The sequence below is a fragment of the Acomys minous genome, assembly GCF_964271855.1.
Source record: "Acomys minous genome assembly, chromosome: 7".
NCBI classification, from domain to species: Eukaryota; Metazoa; Chordata; class Mammalia; order Rodentia; family Muridae; genus Acomys; species Acomys minous.
In genome coordinates this window covers 73,061,412-73,067,411 of record NC_140488.1, presented here as the reverse complement: position 1 = coordinate 73,067,411, position 6,000 = coordinate 73,061,412, and positions in this window count along the sequence as shown.

The following is a 6,000-nucleotide window of genomic DNA, read 5'->3' as shown; positions in this document are numbered from 1 at the left end:
AACAGAGGAACATCGAATGGACGAGAAACACATTAAGAAATGGTCAACACCCTTTGGTTATCATGGAAATGAAAATCAAAATGACTCTGAGATTCCATCTTACTCCTATCAGAATAGCTAAGATAAAAACTCAAGTGACGGCACATGTTGGTGAAGATGTGGATCAAGTGGAACACTCCTCCATTGCTGGTGGGACAACAAACTGTCACAACCACTTTGGAAACAATCTGGAGCACTCTCAGAAAATTTGGAATAATACTACCTCCACACCCAGCTATACGATTCCTGAGCATACACACGAAAGATGCTCCACCTTACCACAGGTGCACTTGCTCTACTATGGATCTAGGCCTATGCTTTACATGCAGATTTATTTGTAATAGTCAGAATAGGAAACAACCTAACTGTCTCTCAGCTGAAGGATGGATAAAGAAAGTATGGGACATTCGTACAATGAAATACTACTCACCTGTTAAAAAACATCATGCTATTTACATGCAAATAGATGGAACAACAAAAGATCATCCTGAGAGACATTGGCTATAAAAAACAGGATAACGTGGCTACAATCTACAGACCCAAAGAAGCTAAGTAATACGGAGGGCTCAAGGGAAGATGCTTGAATCTTACTCAGTTGGGGAAATAAAGTAGGCGCTGGATGAGAATGGAGGGAGGGAACTGAGTAGAAGAGGGCATGGGAATGGGACCAGGGGGGAGACTAGGAGTAGGGAGAGCCGGGGCGGGCACAGAGGGCTCCTCGAGAGAACAAAAATCAGAGGTAGGGGGCATCCTTTGGTTGTGCCAGAGACTTGGGATAGGGGGGCTCCAGGAAGTCTATTGAGGCCGTCCTCCTGAGATTCCTTCCTGCTGGGGGTATGGAGCCAGATTGGCCTCCTCCTATAGCCTGGTAGGATTTCCAGGGGAGGGATAAGGACACCAAAGACCCACAGAACCATTGACGAGAGATTTGTCCCGCCTACAGCTGTGGGAATGATTGAGGGGATGGACAACCAAAGCCTGGCCCTACTTGAGAACCACACCATGGCAGAGAACCAATCCCTGAGACTATGAGTGTTATTCCTCTGTGATTACACAGAGGAGCCTAGCATAGCTGTTCTCTGAGGGGCATCAGCCATCTCCACGTGGAAGCAGACGCAGAGACCCAAACTTTAGAGTCCTATGGAAGAGGTGGGGGAAGGACTGAGGGAGCCAGAGTGCTCAAGAACAGCACAAGAAGATCTACAGAGTCAACTAAACTGTTCCCATAGGGGCTCAGAGTGACAGAACCAGCAACCAAAGAGCATGCGGGGACTAATCATGGCCCTCTGCACACATGTAGCAGATGAACAGTTTGATCTTCATTTTGGTCCTGCAACAACTGGAGAGTGGTGGGGATGGGCTTGCCACTGACTCTGATACCTCCCTTTGGATCCCATTCTGCTACTGGTCTGTTTTGTCTGGGTTCAGTGGGAGAGGGATCACCTAGCCCTTCAGCGACTTAGTGTGCCAGGACAGATAGGTACCCACGGGGGGACCTTCCCTTTATCTGAGAAAAGGAGGGAGAATGGGGGTGGTTTTGGTTGGGGCCGGGCCACTGGGAAGAGAGGAGGAGGAGGGTGCTGCACACAGGATGTAAAGTGAATGAAGGAAGGAAGGAAGGAAGGAAGGATAAATAGAAAAGAGAGGCTGAAGTGGTAAGGTTACAAGTATAGGTCATGTACAGTCCTGTGGGTGGGAATAAGAAGGAAAGGCATCGACTACACTATAATTTGTTCAAAAATGCCATAGTGACATCTCATACCTTTTTTGCTAAGTTAAAAAAAATGTCTAAATTCTTATGAGAAGCATGTGTGTGTGTTTGTGTGTGTGTGTGTGTGTGTGTGTGTGTGTGTGTGTGTGTGAGAGAGAGAGAGAGAGAGAGAGAGAGAGAGAGAGAGAGAGAGAGAGAGAGACAGACAGACACTCAATGACAGAGAGAGAGAGAGAGAGAGAGAGAGAGAGAGAGAGAGAGAGAGAGAGAGAGAGAGAGAGAGAGACAGACAGACAGACAGACAGACAGACACTCAGAGACAGAGAGAGAGAGAGAGAGGGCAGAAGGCTAAGGAAGTCTTTTGACTTACATGCATGAGGATGCGAGGCCATTCCCACACTCCATGCTAAAGGCCTGGTACAAATGGTTTTGTCTGCTTATAACTCCAGAGTGGCAGAAATTGAGAGTGGTGACTCTCTGTCATTCATAGACCTGCTGGCCTAGTATGCTCGGACAGTTGGTGGCCAGTGAGGAAACCATGTCTTATAGACAAATGTGGATACAGTCTGAGAAAGAAACAGATATGGACATTTTGCACGCCTTCATGAGTGCTCAGACACACACATACAAACACACACACATACACACACTAGCAGAAACACACACACACACACACACACACACACACACACACACACATATGCACACACAGCAAGAAGCTGTACCTAAACTCCCAGGTATATGTTCATGACCACACCCCAAAATAAACCTTACAAAAGAACTCTTCCTTGTTGGCTTCAAATCCTTCAGGATTACATTAATTTTTACCAGAAATGTAGACAAACAACACGCTGAGTAGGCCAAAGAGTACTCGTGCTATAGAACTGGTTTGTGCCACATTCTTGGTATCCAGTTCAAAGCAAGCCTTCCCCATACCTTGACCAAGGTTTTCTCCTATCTAGGTGACCTCCAGGCTCTTGCCACAGTGCTCCCACATTCTCTAAGGTGCTGTGGATCAGCTCTGTAGCTGGCAGCCTAACAGTAGGTAGTGAATACAAGGGGCCCAAAAGACATATCCAGGCCTTCAGAATATTAGTGGAGCTGATGGGTGACAGATACCAAGTTTCAGACAAGCTAATGTATCCATGTTGTTGCAAAACACACACACAAACACACACACACACACACACACACACACACACACACACACACACACACACACACACACACCGAGATCCACTCAGTCCTGTTCCTCTAGAAAACCCAGCATCACACACTTTGCGATGTTGAACTTTCCTTTACGAATTAACATTTGTCACTTGTGGGGTTTTTTTCTTTTTTCTTTTTTTGCTTGTTTATTATTTTATTAATGAAGACTACTCATGAATTTGGTCTGTTTTCCATTTAGGTGTTTTTCTTGTTAGGGTCTGGCCACTGTTACACATACATATCTAATATTATCTCTCATAGAACACATGGTCTGGAAATATTCTCTTATAGTGTGAACGTTGTCAGAAATCTGGATGATTATCCCTGTACTCAAAGATACAGAGCAATCAAGTTGAAAGGAAAACTATGGCAGCCTCTAACCATTGCTGGCCTCCAGAACCACCTCTGCATTTTGAAATACCGTTGCAGCCACAATGTCCCCTGCCAGTTTCTACCTTTGTCTGTTTTCTGATACCAAAAAGAATACTTGAAGTTGGGTCTTCCTTTGTAAATACAGACATTTAATTGGGCTTATGTACAGGACCCTGGGTAGACATGGCTCAGGTGGCAACCTCTAGTAGAATGCGGGTGCTGCTTTCCCCACAGTTAAGCTTGCAAGCAACAATGGGCACAGGCAAAGGACACAAAGCCTCCCTTCACATCAGCCCACTCTTGATCAATTTCCCTACTTCTTTCTCCTGACCCAGAGCGATTATACAAGGGCCTCGCAGCTTTGGAGATGAAAAGAAAAGCAGGAGAAGATGCCATTGTTGTAAACCACACATGTCAAAAACACACCCAAGCACTTGGAGACACAGAAAGGTGGATCTCTGTGAGTTTGATGCCAGGCTGGGCTATAAAGAGAGTCCAGGACAGACGGGGCTACACACACACACACACACACACACACAAATCTGTCTTGAAAAACAAACACACAAACAAACAAGGAGAGTCAAGCACTAAGGGGGAGATAAGTATCATGGGAAAGCACTCAGGCCAGTGAACTCCAGGTGACCTTGACTTCTGCACAGTAAGCATGACTGACTCTTCATTTCTCCAGAACAGAAGTAGAAGACTGATGGTAGAACATTAGATTTGGGCAAGAACCTTGTGACTGGTGGTCACTGTCTCTTCTCCCAGGGTCTCTAGTGCAGCCTGGACACGACCATGGCAGGCCATCTTAGAGGAGCATCTCAATGGGGCTGCCAGCACGCAGAAGGCCTGGGGGCACACCACACAGCACCCGTGTCCATCTCTGGCTTGCTGGTTCACTCTCCTTCCACACAGCCAGCCAGTGTGGCAGGGATTTGGCTCGGTTACCACTGCCAGGTTACACTGCGGGCTTCTCTGGACCACAACTTTGCAACACAGTTCCAACCAACATGATCTGACTGCATGGCTACCACAAGGCCATGGTGTGGTGAAGCTGTGTGACCATAAGTGAAGCCGGGGTTCTTTGGATTCTAGAAGACCTGAGAATCACGTGGTTTGCTATGGTTTGATGATGCTGGCCATCAGATGCTGCACTGTGATGGGCTATCCATCCTGTGTTCTGTCACAGTCTTCTTCTTTATTTGGAATCAGTTTTCTCTATTTTGCCTGAGCACCTTAGGTGCAGAAAAGTATGGGGCCACATCCGGATATGATTTTCTTCTAATTAGGTGGCTCCTAATTTAAAAATTTCCCACCTACCCTCTGAATAGTTTCCTGGTCAGCCCTGGCTCCCATGGATGTCAGGGTTTTAGATTTCTCCTGTTATGTGGAGGTTGACCCAGTATGGAAATGTACTTAGGAGGTCAGAACCTGTCTCAATTCTTACCCAGATGAGAGATTTTTTTATCTTATGCAAGATGTTTCCAGCAAAAGAGAATTCTGCAAATTCGGGATGTTTGTGTTGATGACTGCAGAGTTGAATCAGCACTGCATTGCCATATCGTGACTTAACCATTTTCTGTTCCCTTGTTTTATTCTTTTGGGGTAGATGGGGCAGTAGTGGGTTTTGTTTTTGGTAGTCAATTCAAGGATCATGAAACAGATTTTGGCTGACAGTTGGAAGCAATCTGGTTACATACCATGGCCTCAAAACCAAATTAGACAAAATGATCTTAGTGTCAGATAAGTATTTATAAGGACACTTGTTGTACAGCGGTATTTCCGTGGGTTAAACTTTTGGTTGTGACTACACTTGTTCAGTTCCTATTACAATCGATGTAGAAACCTATAGTGTAGGGGACAGGCTACATGGCCATCTTGCCAGAGCCTAGGTTCCTATTTCTCCAGCAGTCTGCCATTCACCCGAAACCAGCTGACCTTGTCATAGGTCGGCAATTAGACACCTGTTGTGGTTTATTGTGGGGGCTGGTCATTCTAGACCCCCGAGCTACTCCTTTTCCCGAAAGGCGACTGATAAGATCAGATTAAAGGCCAGCTGCCTGCGAGCAGCAGTTCCGGGAGCCTTTTCCTGACTAACCAGATGCTTCAAGACTTACCTGGAATCTCTCTCCTGCAATTATAGCAGCTGTAAAGGTAGACCCCTGCTGGAGCATTCCAGAGTTAGGTATCCACAGCAACCCTTGCTTACGCAAATACCCATGCCTCTGTGCCTATATAAACTCTGTGAAAATTTTTAATAAACGGGGTTTGATCAGAATGGAGACTTGCCCCCTTCTTCGTGTCTAGTGTTCTGTCTCTATACAGGAAAATTTTCCCCCGAGAGGACACATTTGCATTGGGTGTGAGCACATGGTTGCAAAACCATGGCGCTAGATTACTTCAATGACATGGTCAATAGGGTTATGCTTTTCACAGTATAGAGGCAATCTTTGAGTGTGGTAGTGTGGACCAGTGAAATGTAAAAGGTTAGTCTCCCTGTAAGTAATATCATAGTGGTACATGAAGCCCAACTACTAAAATGTGATTCTTGATACCATAGTGCCAGAAGGCTAGGCCCTAGGAGCAAAGGGGGAATGTAGTTGTAATAGGCTGAGAACGTTGTGAACAGACAATTCCTCATATGTTGCACAGTGAAGCTCTAAAGACAC